This window comes from Pan paniscus, chromosome 10, assembly GCF_029289425.2.
Source record: "Pan paniscus chromosome 10, NHGRI_mPanPan1-v2.0_pri, whole genome shotgun sequence".
Taxonomy (NCBI): Eukaryota; Metazoa; Chordata; class Mammalia; order Primates; family Hominidae; genus Pan; species Pan paniscus.
This window is the reverse complement of record NC_073259.2, coordinates 68,588,111-68,603,783: the sequence shown is the minus strand read 5'-3', so window position 1 is coordinate 68,603,783 and position 15,673 is coordinate 68,588,111. Positions and strand designations below refer to the sequence as shown.

At 34.6% G+C, this 15,673-nt stretch overlaps 1 protein-coding gene across 6 annotated transcripts in view; it reads left to right on the top strand.

Annotated features, from left to right (window-relative positions):
• The window catches only part of CCDC91 (coiled-coil domain containing 91), a 388,370-nt gene that overhangs the window by 22,034 nt on the left and 350,663 nt on the right, over positions 1 to 15,673 (top strand). For 4 of the 6 annotated variants that reach the window (XM_063593136.1, XM_055095799.2, XM_063593138.1 and 1 more), the window contains one exon: positions 11,455 to 11,521. The exons of the other annotated variants lie outside the window; for them this stretch is intronic. The gene's annotated coding sequence lies outside the window, so the exon portion shown is untranslated. Of the gene's footprint in view, positions 1 to 11,454; positions 11,522 to 15,673 lie in introns of those variants that run through there. 6 annotated transcript variants of the gene reach the window in all.

Here is a 15,673-nt window from a genome sequence, read left to right as displayed (position 1 = left end):
TTAGGATGTCTTGGTCAGTGGAAAACTGAGCAACCCAACCCAACCCAAGCAGGAGTACTATGACCCAGATCCTTCAGGAATGAAAGTTAGGGTCACCCCACTGGGTAAACAGTCACAACCAGATGAGGTGATTGGTGAAGGCAAAGCAAATACAAAATAGGCAGTGGAAGAAGATAGTTATTAATACCAGCTATTAATACAGAAACAAGGCCTGTAATTGCCATGTGTATTTCCATCTTATTTTGTTATGTTTGTGTGTGTGTGTGTTTGTTTTCTGTCCTCTTTTATTCCCTTGTCATGAAATATAAGATAGTTTGACTATATATAATAGTATTTAAGTATTGTTAGCTTTACATCATAGTGTTTAAATTACAGGATATCAAGGGAAATAGAAATGTCATTCAAAATCTTTACTTCCTCTTCTTGGAAAGGGGCTAATACATTTCCAGTTGTAGTCAGGATAGTTGCATCACGTTAGGTGGAATTATGACCTTGTTATTTTCTTTATTTGGAGACTAAATATGATTTGAGGAGGTGCAGATGTGTGCCAAGTGGACTTGTGATGCTTAATTTTATGTGTCAACTTGACTAGGCCATGAGGTACTCACAGATTTGATTAAACATTATTCTAGGTATGTCTTTGAGAGTATTTTTGGATATTAACATTTGAATTGGTAGACTGAGTAAAGCATATTTTCCTCCTTAATATGGGTAGCCCTCATCCACTCAATTGAATATGTGAGTAGAATGAAACAGTTGTGTAATAAGAAACTGCTACTTCTTGACTGCTTGAGCTGGAATGCCAGTCTTCTCTTGTACTTGGACTGTAACTTACACTATTGGCTCTTCTAGTTCTCAGGCCATTGGACTCAGACTAGAACTTACACCATCAGCTTTCCTTGTTGTCAGGCTTAACATTATTGATTCTCCTAGCTTTCCAGCTTGCTGACTGCATATCTTTGGACATCCTGGCTTCTATAATCTTGTGAGCCAATTTCTGAAATTAATGTTTCTCTCTTTATTTATATACACACATATACCTCCTCTTAGTTCTCTTTTTCTGGAGAACCCTGATTAATATGCTTACCAAAAAAGTAGAAAATTAGTTGATTATTTCCTCTTCCAGTATAACCAACAGTTTGTGGTTGGCATGATGTAATGTCAGATATGAAGCTAATAAAATTTTGAAATAATGTAGGATTATCTTACCACTGTATCTATTAAGAAGAGTGGCCTTTAGCTTACTTCATAATTTGCCTTTATTCTTTGTGATATCCCAAAGGCAACTTAAGAAATAAATGACTAAATACTATGTAAAAGGAAGATGAAAAAAAGTGAAATGCTTAAAATGCCTAGTACAAGCAGAATTTATAGTAAATATTTTAGAAAGCCAGACATAGACAGAAGCAGTGGATGTACACTGTCAAGTATATGAACATTTAACAAAAGTGACACATACCTGCTGTGGCTTCAATATATTTGGTAATTCTCAGGAATTGATACATCTTTTTTATTTTCACCACAATGCCATTTTAGATTATTGAAGATAGTCATTATGCCCGTTTTCCCTGTTGAGGGCTAAAATGTTAATCAGATATACTGGTTAAAGATTTAATATACTTAAAATGGAATCTTATGCTGAATAATGCTGCTTAAATTAAAAAGAGAGGAGAAACCCATCAATAGCAATACTTAGTAGTACTTAATCGTTGTTGTTTTGTTTTTTTAAGTAAAGAAGGAGTAATCATGAAGACTCTAGGATTTCCTCTTTGATCAAAAGCTTTTAGGAGAAAAGAATGATCCTTTGGATATTTTCAGCATTTAAAGCTGTCTAATTACCATACATTCTTTCCATTGTGATTGTGTAGCAATGCTGAGGTCTGGAATTATGCAGATCATTTAAGCTTTCTTTGTTGTTCATCAACTCTCACTAGAATCCTTTCTCTGTGTTTCTCACGTTGGATTATATAGCAAGCTTTTGTTGGTTCTTAGCTTTAGAAAATGTAGTCATTTTCTAAGCACAGCAAATATGTATTTCTCTTGCAATTCAGTTACTTTAACATGGTTTCAGTAAGTAAAATAAAATATATATAGTGCCTCAAAAATATCACAGAATTCAATTATGCTACCGAGAAAGTTGTGCCATCTTTTTGGGAACTTATGTGTAATGAACTGGTGGACTTTGTCTACTCTCCCGGAGGAAGGTAATCATAATAATTGAATAAAACACCATTAATTGGTTTTGTATGTAGAGAAGTTGGGGTGTGTGTTTGTGAGTGTGTATAAACTGTAGCATTCTTTTTATATAGTTATATATTTTTTATTCATTCTTAAAATAAGGTAACAGGCAATTGTTGAGAGCAGTGTTCTTATAATTGCTCTCTTCATCTATGAAACTGAAATTTCTTGATGGCTTTAAGTGTGTTTGTTCAGGAGAGAAAATCATTGTGAGGGAAGTAAATAGAATGTTACTTTCATGTTAAGGGATTCTTTGTTTTAGCCTTTTAGAATATAAACATCAGAGAATATCATAAGCATCAGGGAATCACTTGTAATGATGGTAAAGGAACCAACACTTCAGAGAATTGCACTTACACTTAAAGACCTGTCAGAGAATGTTTAAAATTAGAAACAACTTAAATGTGTATGAACTAGTATATGGATAAAGGAATTACAGTACATTCGTATAATACTACTCAGCAATAACAATGAACATTATTACTACTGCTTCCCTGTTACCCATAGTGTACACATCTTCCCTTATGATAAGGAAATTACCGCCCGAACTAATCTCTTAACATGCTACTAGGAAATATGCAAAAATGAGCAAGATGGTAGTATTGTGGTACTGACAACAGAGGTGCTAGAACAGATTAGAATACATAATTGAATATATGTACGTGTAAACACACAGAATATATGTATATGTAAACACACATATTTGAAAATTTTAATTCATTATATCCTTTAAATATCCTGGGGTGGTAGTAGTTTGCAAATGAGCTAAGTTTAGTTGAACATATTTGAGTTATACGTAGCTTGTGGAAAAATTTTAGGAAATTTTCCGAAACAGCAATTTTGAACTGACTGCTCAAGCTTATATTCATTTTTATAGGTAGACTTCAGATGTTTTCCCATGTATTTGAGAAGCTGAAGTCAGTAAGTGAATCAAAAGATATTAAGTGTTTATTAATTATTTTTCTGTGCCACAAAGGGACAGAATTTTTAGAATTGCTGGAGAAAGGCAGAAGACAAGACTGTAAAGGTAAATATGAACCAAATTGTGAAAGGACTGTAGGATTTCATGGTAGGAATAGATTACCAGCAGCAGAGTGGGAGAAGTAGGTAAGTATGGGCATGATGAAGGCGACCCTAGGCAGGCTAGGATAAAACTCTGTGTAATCATTATTTTATGTAACTACCTGAAAAAAAAATAAGGCTTTAGTTTGGATGCAGGGTGGTGGTATGCTCTTACTTTCAAATTAGAAGTAAGATACAGACTTTTACTAAGCAGAAAGATGATTATAATTTGGAAGAACCTGATAACTTTCACTATCCGTGGCAGCCTGGTTTACTGTAGAGAGCTTAAAAAATCTTGATGTAGGTGACATCCTTTTCTTACTTATCATCTAAGGTTGTCTTCCTGTTTACCTATTATAACTGTCCCCTCCTGTTCCAGTCTCATTCATTTTCTAGTTTGGTGACTCCTTGCTGTGTTCTCACTTCCTCCATCCTCCGTGTTTGATCCCTTTAGATATCCTTTTTTTAAGCTTACCTGCCTGAGACACTTTACATACACATTGCACATCTTTTTCCCCTAATATCTTACTCCTTTCCCCTTTTGATTTTGGTAGCTACTGTAGTTCTGCCTAAGAGATAATCTTTTTCTCTGGGCTTTCAAGGGAATGCCCATTCGACTGTTGGTCTACTGTGATCTTTCTACTCCCATTCCTGCTAGAGGAAGGGATTTAGCACTAGTGACAAGCATAGAGGCTGTGATAAAAGTCTCTAATAGAAAGCTCGTTTTCATTACTTCTTTCTGTATATCATAGTGATTTAAAAATCATTTTAAATTTAGGTGTATAAACAATTAAAATCACCAATAACTCCTCAAGCTGGAAGACAAAATTAAAAAAAAAGAAATCACCAATATTAAGTATGTAATTTGATGACTTTGACAAATATTTACATATGAGAAACCACTACTGTATTATATGGAATATTTAATCACTGCAGAATGTTCCCTTGTGCCTCATAAGACTAGACCCCGTCCCACCACCCCTGGTCCCTGGCAACCACTGATTTGCTTTTGGTCACTGAAGTTTTGCCTTTTCAAGAATTTAATATAAAAGGAACATTGCAGATGTTGTTTGTGTGTGTGTGTGTGTGTATGTATGTATGTGTGTGTGTACGTATTTGGTTTCTTTGACTTGGTGTAATGAAGATTCTTTCATATTGTTGCATATATAAATAGGTTTGTTCGTTGTAATTGCTGAGTAATATTGTATGGATGTACCATTATTCCTTTATCCATATACTAGTTGATACACATTTGAATTGTTTCTAGTTTTAAACATTCTCTGACAGGTCTTTATGTGGACATATGTTTTCTCTTAGGTCAATAGCTTGGAGTAGAATTCTTGGGTTGTGTGGCAAGTGTATGTTTAACATTATACACAATTGCCAAACTTTTCCAAAGTGGCTCTATCAGTTTACATTCTCACTAGGTTACATGAGAATTCTAGGTGCTCCATATTCTCACCAACACTTGATATTGTGAATCTTTTTAAGTAGCCATTTTAGTAGATTGTACTGGTACCTGCATTTCGGTTTTAATTTACATTTTTCTAATTTCTAATGATGTTGTACATCTTTTCATGTGCTTGAGATTATTAGATCTTTTATAAAGTGTCTATTAAAATATTTTACCATTAAAAAATTAGGTTATCTTATTATTTATATGTAAGCTTTCTTTTTATATTCTGGATATAAGACCTTTTCAGATAGGTTTGTCAAATATTTTAGTCCAATCTGTGGCTTGCCTTTTTAAATATTCTCAACAGTATACATTTTTAATTTTAAAATTTGGCAAAATATATATAACAAAATTTACCAGTGTAACCATTTTTTTTTTTTTTTTTTTTTTTTGAGATGGAGTCTCACTCTTTCACCCAGGCTGGAGTGCAGTGGCGTGATCTGGGCTCACTGCAAGCTCTGCCTCCTGGGTTCATGCCATTCTTCTGCCTCAGCCTCCCAAGTAGCTGGGACTACAGGTGTCTGCCAGCACACTCGGCTAATTTTTTGTATTTTTTTAGTAGAGATGGGGTTTCACTGTGCTAGCCAGGATGGTCTTCATCTCCTGACCTCATGGTCCTCCTGCCTTGGCCTCCCAAAGTGCTGGGACTACAGGCGTGAGCCACTGCGCCTGGCCCCCATTGTAACCATTTTTAAGTGTACAGTTCATCAAAGCTTAGGAGATATGTATACATTTGAATATTATAGTATCTTGATTAATTTATCTGTCATGAAATTTCTCCCTTTAATATTCTAATTTGTATAATATGAATATAGACATTTCAACTTTCTTTTGATTGATGTTTGCATGGTGTATCTTTTCAACCCTTTAATTTTATCTCTTTTGTGTTTTCATAGTAAAAGTGGTTTTTTTGTATGTGGTATACAGTTGGGTCTTGCTTTATCATTCAGTCTGCAGTGTCTGCTTTTAAATTTAGTTGTTTAGACCACTTACACTTAATGCAATTATCATTACATGGTTGAGTTTAAATATATCATTTTACTATTTGTTTTCCTTTTTTTCCTTCTGCTTTTTTCCTTCTTTCCTGATTTATATTGGGTTTGAGGATGCTTTTAATGATTTCATTTTAGACCCATTATGGACTTTCTAGGTGTATATCTTTGCTAATTAATTAATTAATTAATTAAATGCTGTAGTGTCTACAATATACATCTTTAACGTATTAGTCCACTTATCAATATTTTTCCGTTTTATGTACAGTGTAAGAACTTCACAACAATATGCTTTTATTTCATCTCTCATTGTGGTATTGATATGCAATTTATTTCTACATATTCTATAAAGCCAACAATATGTTTTTTAAATTATTGCTTTATATATTCAGTTATCTTTAAATTTTTAGATTTACCCACCTGTTTGCTATTTCTGGGACTCCTAATTTCTTTTGTGTAGATTCAGATTTCAATCTGGTTTTGTCTTTCTTCTCCCTGAAGAAATTTCCTCAATATTTCTTTTAGTACAGGTCTGGTGGCAAATAATTCTCTTACCCTTTGTTTATCTGAAAAAAAAAATTCCTCTTCAATTTTTAAAGGTATTTTCTCTGGGCAAAGAAGTCTATACTGCCATGTGTTTTTTCCTCTTTAAGTTGAAAGCCATATCTCCATTATATTCTGGTTTACATGGTTCTGGCAATAAGCCTACTTTTATTCTTATTTTAGTTCTTTTGTATATAATGTGTTCTTTTTTTCTGGCCTAAATACAAATATTCTCTTGTATTAGTTTTCTGTAATTAGATTATGATGTGCATTAGTATGATTTCTTTATGTTTGTTCTTTCTCACTATTCTTTAGCTTCTTGGGTCTCTGGTTTTATAGTGTTCATGAAATTCAGAAAATTTTCAGCCATGCTTTTAAAATAATTTCTTCTGTATCTTCCCTTTTTGGGGGCCTCCAGTTACACATGTTTTAGACCACTTGAAATTATCCATTTTTTCTCAGTATTTTTTCCTCTCTGTACTTTATTTTGAATAGTTATACTATTGCTGTTTTTTTAACTTCATGATCTTCCACAGTGTTTAATATGCTGTTAATCTCATCTTTTATGTTTTTTGTTTCAAAGTTCTCCTCTGTAAGTTTCATTTGAACCTTTTTTATATCTTCCATGCCTCTCATCATCATGACCTTTTCTCTGCTTTCTTAAAAGTTATAGAGCATATTTATAACAGCTGCTTTTATGTCCGCTGATTCTCTCCATCTCTCTCATTTCTGTGTCTGTTTCTATCAAGTGATTTTTCTCCTGGTTATGTGTTATAGTTTTCTGATTCTTTATATGACTGTTAATTCTTTATTAGATCTCAGGCATTTTGAATTGTTTTTTGTTGATTGCTGAATTTTGTTGTTTTAAATAGTTTTGTATTTTGTTCTGACTCTTTGTTATGTCACTAGCAATCAGTTGGATTATTTTGAGGCTTACTTTTAAGATTTGTTAGCATGGCTCCAGAGCAGCCTTTTGTTTAGGTCTAATACAGCCCCACTACTAAGGAGATACCCTCCTGAGGATTCAGCTGAATGCTCCATATATTACTAGGTTTATCCACTCTGACTGATAGGAATACAAATTCTTGACAGCTATGTGTGAGCTCCAGATGATCTGTCCACTCACTTTTGTTGTTCTTTTCCTGTCCTTGGGTAATTTTCTCCCACGTTTATGTAGGTTAGAACTCAGTTTAAGACTTGAGAAGACCTTTCTTTCTCTGGAGCTCTATTTCTCAGATGCTTGGACTTGTAAATTTTAGCTGCTTTGTGAACTCTTAACTCTGCCCCTTTAGCTCAGTGAGAGGTCAGCTTTACTTGGCTTCCCCCACCATACTCTTTGGCCTGGAAACTGACTCCAGTTTGTAAGTTTGGGAGTTATAATTTTGTTTCGTTTCTTTTGGGAATCACAATTTTGTGCTGTTGTCCAGTACTTGAACATCATTATTTCATCTTGTACATCCTTTGTTCAGTTTTCTAGTTGCTTTTTCTCATCTATTGTTCATTTTTCTAGTTGCTTAGAAACTAGAGGTTAAATCTGGTCTCTGTGTTTCCACTTTGGTTGGAAGTTAAATGCTATCTGTATACTGTAATTCATATTTCCTTCCAACCTTTATCATAATTTTACTTTGAAGTAACCACAGTGTAGAACCACAGGGGTGGCGGTGGTGGTGGTGGTGCTGGTGCTGGTGAGATGTCTGTGAGTAAGCTATTGGTGATATGTAGGAAGTATATGTTTTAATTTTTCATTTACTCTGTTCATCTTTTATGATACTTTATAAAGTAAATCTTGTCACCCTGTCTATAAATCTTTGCATAAAATGTATACACTAGGGATATGTACTATATTTTTTGGTAGTTCCTATATTTTAGACTTCTCACTTCCTATTTTTACTAAGCCTTGAAAAACCAGGCATTTCTTATTTCTGTATCCATAATAAATCATGGTATTCAGCTGCTACTTAGAATACAGTTGTTTTACCATAGAATGAATTTTGATGTACAAATTTTATGTTTGGTTAGTTAGAGATCCTCAGTATAGTTATAGAATTTCCCTTTTCGTTTTCTGAAATGGATCTAATTTGGTCATTTTTAAAATCTGTATTCTTTCTGAGTAGGTGACAATCCTAGGGCTTTTCATCCTTGGCATTATTATCCTTTTCATTGTGTTGGAACTATATAAGATAGCTACAACTGCACTTGGGTGGCTCTTAGTACTTTGGTCTTTTTAGGATTTATATATGTGGTAACAAATACCACCAGTAATATCATCTCTAAAGGTTGAAGACTATAGATACATAGAATTTAAAATTGTTTCTTTTGTGAACTCATCTATTTTTCCATTCTTCTTATTTCTTCTGGAAATTATATGTGTTCTTTAAGGGTATGCAGGGTCTGACAAGGTGAGCTTCGCCAGCCTATCCAAGGGTGAAGTCAGCACCTTACATAAAACCAAAGTAGAGGGGGAAAAAAACCTAGTCAATTTTAGTGGCAATATGGCAGGAAATTGAAAGTGTGATGAAGCCTGTGTTTGCACATAAAGGTGAACTTGCAGCTCTTGCATGTTTCTGGGTTTTATGGTGTTCTTATCTCTCGTAGGGACAATATAAGCCATGGTTAGAAATAATCTTTTACTTATTTACTTAAAGGAGTAGGTGGACAGTTGGTGATGCTGAGGGTCAAGGTAAACTTTCTGTTTTCTGTTAACGTATCTAGTACCTGTCTGATATTTCCATATGTAAATGAGTTTCTTTGTCATCTTTGCATTATACTCTAGGCAATGCTACATGCTAGCCTGACTGTGGTTTCATTTGGCTTCCTTTTTCTGAGTCTCTCTACCTGTTCAGTGTACCTAGCTTTGCTTCTAGCGTTGCGGTGCAACTGCCTGGCACTCATTTCTTGCTTTCTCCTTTTGCCTGTCTCTTAAACAATATTGTCTCCTGTATATTTCTTCCTTTCTCTTTTGAAACTTACCTCAATATTGTATATCTGATGTAATATCTCACTAGGCTATTATTATGTAATTTGATAAATTGAGTAATTGTAATGTATTAGTGATGCTGCTACTGATGCAAAATCAGTTCTAGGAGGTGTTAACTTATACTATTGTAGCGTTAAGCACTTTTGAGTTAGATTTAATTTAATTCATTTTATCTTCAGAGCCAATTTTTAAGCTTTATCTGGAGTCTTACTGTGAGGAAAAGAAATGTCTTCTTAAAAGAAGTAGACTTTTAAAACTGTAAGATTCTCCTTGGAGAAAATTATTTCTCTTGAAACTCAGGCCATTGGAGGTATGTTTGCAGTGTTTCCTTGGTAGTTCTAAATCAGGTATTTTCATGGATAGTCTGCTTGTCTCAGAAAGCCTAAAGCGGAGTCTTTTACTTGGGGAATGCTTAAGTGCTCCACAAATCAGTGACCAGAATCGTTTCATTTTGTGCCCATGTGGTTTCTGTGGGTGGTTGGTTGTTTTAAAAACTGTTTCAAAGAAGTACATTTTTTTTCCTGGCAATACATGTGTATCCTGTGTAAGTATTTTTCATTATTAATAATTTTGAGAAAAACCAACTCCAGGTCATAATGCAGTTGGCTTAAGTCATGGGGTTTTATCCAGAGTCATCCCATATGATTTTGGGTCTGCTTTACCAACAATTTATTAAGCTGAGGTTCCCAAAGGGCATGTTTCTACTGTCACCAACCTATTTTTGGAAATTATTTTTGTCCATTTTGTGTAAATCCATAGTTTTTAAGAGAAACTCATGAGACTTTTAGGCTTAATTTCTTCTAGGCTTATATACTGGTATGGGGGGAGTATTTCTTCCCTTTTTCTTTCTCTCTGTATAGAAATTTCCATTTCTGTTTGTGACTTGTTTGTGATTCCAGCTTTTTCATTGTGCTTTGATTTTCATCTTCTTCCCCATTTAGGCTTAGTGGTTAGAAATCTTGTCTTTAATTGAATCTCAAAGTGGTTAAGTTTTTGTCATTTTCCGTTTTCCTGTCCAACAGGGAGGGTTTGCATCTGTAGGTACACTGAAATCTTTAATAATGAACTTGGGTTTAAAGAGAAATTGAATTAAATTCTTGAGTTATTTCAGAAGTTGTAACATCATGCTATTCACATTTCTGGCCACAGTGAAAGTTTTTGTGAAAGTGAAGTTTTGTAGGAAAAAGCTTAATGTGTCAACAGCCCATAGTCTTGGAGTGGATCTTTAGGAATTGGCTAGCGCAGAATTACAACGGTAAATAATCTGTGTAAATTTTCTAGCTAACAAGTGAATATTATTTTTAATTAGGAAATAACCAGGAATAAGACTTGAGAGATCATCTCTCCTAACTTACTTATTTAAGAAAGGAGGAAATTGGACCCTAGATATTAGGTGACCATCTTCAAAAATGCTGTAATTTAGTTGAAGAATTAGGACTAGAGCCCCATGCCCCGATGCCAAGTTTAGTGCTCTTTCCATTACCTTGGGATCTCTTCTCATCCTATTCCAACAAAATAAGAGTTTAAAGTGTAAGATACAAGATTCTGCTTTGAAAATATCCAAATACATTGTATTTTTGCAATATAAAATTGGAGTGATGAGAGAAAACTTATAAATTCTTGTGCCATTTTCCCCCTTGATCTGTAAAACAGTACTGATAGTATCTGAGGTTGTCATTTGGTTATTTTAGGAAGGAAATTGTATGGACCTTATTTTGTTTGAATCTCTTCTTCATCATATTAAGGTAATTTTTAAAAGTTCTTGAGCTAGAAAAACATGCAAATAAGAACCTCCTGTATTGGCTGCTGTTGACTGCCTATTTAGCATTACCCCTTTTCCCACTACCCCTTTTTTTTTTGAGATAGAGTTTCACTCTTTTTGCCCAGGCTGGAGTGCAGTGGCATGATCTCGGCTCACTGCAACCTCCGCCTCCTGGGTTCAAGTGATTCTCCAGCCTCAGCCTCCGGAGTAGAGTGGCTTGGATTACAGGCACCCGCTACTACACCTGGCTAATTTTTGTATTTTTAGTAGAGATGGGGTTTTGCCATGTTGGCCAGGCTGGTCTCGAACTCCTGACATCAGGTGATCCGGCCTTCCTTGGCCTCTCAAAGTGCAGGGATTACAGATGTGAACCACCACGCCCAGCCTCCCACTACCTTTCTAACAGATCCTTTGTTTTGTTTAGGCTTCTAACCCTCCTTTATGTGACTCAGAGAAAGGAGACCTCATTCCAAGTTCCAGGATTAATTCTGGTAAGTCTAAGTGAAGCATAGTAATTCCTTTTCTTTGCTGGCAGCAGGTTTAAGGATGGGCAGATCACAATCTCAAAATATTTTTGTCATTTTGCTTCCAGCCTGTCGGTGAAGCTAAATATAGGAGGCCAGAGCCAAGGGAATTAGAATTTCTGAAGCTCTGACTTGCAGTATTTAAAGACTGCTCTACCTTGGGCCTTCTTGTTATGTGAGATACTAGTTATACATCTCCTTATTGATTTAACCAGTTTTATTTTGGAATTTTCTGTTACTTCCAGATGAAAGTATTCTGTCTCATGCATCTAATACTTTACTTGTGAATGAAGATTCATTATGAGGTAGGTTTTTGGCGATTAAATGGTTGTGACTGGAACAGGGAAGACTATTAATAGATTGGAAACTAGGAGAATCTTTTATGAGATTTTTAACTGGGTGAATAACAAAGTCGTGGTTCATATCCTTGTAGCTCCACCTCATTTCTTTTCCCAGTGACCTCTTAAATTCTATGGATTCTATTTGTTTCTTATCCTCTTTGACCTCTATGACATATGTTAGATCTGTCTATATCTTTCTGTATTTCTGGTCATACCTTTTAAATTTTATTTACTGACCTATTTTCCTCTACTTATCTCTTGAATAGTAATGGTTTTCTATGGTTTTATTCTTGGCCTACTTAGAAATATAAACATTATTATTTAGAACAATTTTATCTTTATAGAAAATTATGACAATAATATAGAGAGTTCTCATAAACCTCATACCTTTTATTAACATTTTACATTATTGTACATTTGTTTAAATGAATGGCCAATATTTATACATAATTATTAACTAAAGTCCATTCTGTATTAATATTCCCTTTATTTTTATCTACTGCCCTTTTTCTGTTCCAGGTTACTGTCTAGGTTACCATACATTTAGTGGTCATATCTCCTTAGGCTGCTCTTGGCTGTGACAGTTTCTTAAACTTTACTTGTTTTTGATGACCTTCACAGTTTTAAGGAGTATTGGTCAGACATTTCCTGGCTGTGATGGTTTCTTAAACTTTACTTGGTTTTGATGACCTTGACAGTTTTGAGGAGTATTGGTCAGACATTTTGTAGGTTATTCCTCAGCTGAGATTGATATGATGTTTTTCCTCATGATTAGACTGGGGTTAGGGTTTTTAGGAGGAAGAGCATAGAGGTGAAGTGCCATTTTTATCACATTGTATCAAGGGTACTTACTATCAACTTATCATTGTTAAGCTGTGACTTACTGTGACTTATCATTGTTGATGTTTACTTTGATCATTTGGCTAAGGTGGTTTTTATTAGGCTTCTTCACTGGAAAGTTATTCTTTTTCTCTTATTCTGTATTGTACTCTTTGCAAGAAAGTCACTATGTGCAGACCACACTTGATGGGGAGTTATTTTCCACCTTCTTGATAGTGAAGTAGCTACATAGATTTTTTTGGAATTCTTCTGCATGGATGACCATGGATATTTATTTTCTACTTGGCTTGGCCAGTTTTAAAATTGTTGATGTATATTGGTGATTTCTAAATATGTTTATCCTAGCGATTCTTTCTACCTCTTTTTTTGAACTCTTCCTCTTTCTAGTCAACTTCCTATTAGACCTTTTCCTTTTGGTTTTTTCTTTTATTGAAACTTCGAACTCAAATGTGTCCATACTGTCTAAGCCCAAACTAATTATTCTACACCTCATCTACTTCATTTTATGCCTTTTTATACCGAACTTGCTTTTTCTTCCCACTTACTGAAGGTAGAAACCGATGGGATCCTTTAGTTTTCCTTTTCCTTATTCACACTCCCTTATTACCTCTTACTTTGGATTATTAGTTTATTGCATAGATTTCCCTCAAACTAGCCTATTCTACTTTCACACTGTTATCTACATTGCCTTATAGCCATTTTTTTCTATTATGCATGTCACTTATTCAAAATACATCTTATTTCTGTTTTCAGAATTCTTCAATGAGTTCTGTGTTTGCCTCTAACTGATTTTAGGTAAATTACTTGATCTCACTCTAGCATTGTTTTCTTATTGAAAAAGAGGAGGTGATATAGAAATTTTCTAAGGATTAAAAGTGATAGCACGTCTAAAGAGTTTAGGAGTGTGTCTGGAACAAAGTAGTACACTCTAAAAGACAGTTATTTTTATTGTTCTTTGCCTCCTTCCAAACTCCTTATCATGACTTTTCATAATTTTGCTTCTAGCCACCTAACAACTTCATTTGTAGTTATTCTCCCACCATAGGTACCTTATCATTCAACAATTCCGCATTATTTGTGGTATTTTTGGTTTGCCATACTGTGTGCTTATAAACCTGTCCTTTTGGCTATGTCTTTGCCAGGAATGTGCTTATCTTTTTTGACGAACAGGAAAATTGGCTTTTACTTATTCATAGTATTTAACTTAGATATCCTCACCCATGAAGAGTAAATTACTATCTTTCTCAGTTGTTGCATAGATATATTGTGTACTATATACACGTTTGCAAGTCTGTCTTTCTATTAAACTGTGATATCCAAGGACATAAGGACTTAATTTAATTCATTGTATGATTCCTAGCACTTAGTATTCACTCTGTTAACATTTGTTGCATAGATTACCTCACGAATACAGAATTCTTATCGATGGTAACCAGGCTTCTGCTTGAACCCTTCTAATAGTGGGAAATTTATAGTTGGAAAGCCAGTGATTACTTGTGGACAGACCTAAATTTTAGAAAGTTATTTTCATACAGGTTTGAAATCTGCCTACCTTTAACTTTCATTTGTCTGTTCTCTGGACCCATAAAGAGTTAGTCTCTGCATTCAGCATTTTCAAGTATTTGGGTACCAAGTATGTGTTAAGTACATTTCAGAAGTCTCTTGGTTGGAAATGAAAGAAAGCTGAAACATGTTAGGTTATAAGAAATAAATTTGCTCTTTAACTTTGTCTCCAGACTTTTTGATTGTTCACCTCTACCAAGAATACATTTTTGAGGATACATCCTCAGTGTGGGTATATTTATCTGTACATTTTGTACATATATGATTATAACAATACATTATGTACATTATAAAACACAGATTATGGCACTTTTCAAAGGATAGTACAACATAAAAGTATCTTATTTTATGTATTGTAGTCTTTTCTTCTTATATTCTGGTGGATTGTCTTACACATCCCTCTTCTCAGGGAGGTGTATACATACCATTTTAAAGGCCACCTATATATGTAATCAAACTGTATTATGGGCAGGGTTGGAGCTGGTCTTAGAGATGACTGTAGATAGCTCTGGGGGTTCTACTTTTTTCATTGCTGCTGCTGCTTTTTTTTTTTTTTTAAATGGCTTTACTCTTTCAGACTGGCTTCTTTCTGGAGCTAGGACCATGGCTGCTGCTGGCTTTGGGCTAATTTCTTCATAGCTTATATTGATTTATTCAACAAATTATGAATGGAGTGCATATCCTGAGCCAGATACTATTCTAGGTGTTAGAAATACAGCAGAGAGCATAAAAAAGAAGAATATTAAAGTGGTAAGTGCTATGCAGAGAATTAAAATAGAGTGATGTGACAGTAATTAAGTGACTACTTTAGGAAAGCCTTTGTCTAGAAGAGACATTAAAGCTGAGATACGAATCAGAAGAAATAGCTAGCCATGTAAACATCAGGAGGAAGAGCATTCCAGGGACTGGCTAAGGCAAGATTTCTAAAATGGGACTGAACTTTTGCATGTTTGAGGAAGTAAGAGAAGGCAGTTGAGTTTAGAACTTAGTAGAAAAGGAGAGTTTTGTGATCAGAGAGAAACAGAGCTTTTCTTCTTCCATCTCTAGTTGGAAACATCCCAGGGAAGGACTCTGATGGATCCAGCTTGAGTCAGTTTCCTGTCCCTAAGACTGATTAGTAATGATGGGGACATATTTTGTTTTTTTTAGCTCATGTTGGACTAATTGTGTTTATGGCTAGAAGAAGGTTTGGAGGAAGGGTTTTGGGTTGACAAAATTAAGAGATGCTACTTATTATGGACCTTGTGAGCCAAGAGCTTTTCATTATATCAGCTAAGAGTTCTGTCTTACCCTATTTGAAGATACCTGTTCTTTATCTTTGTTGACTTTTTATCAAGGCTAAACTTTTCATTATTCATTCTTCTCAGAAATGATT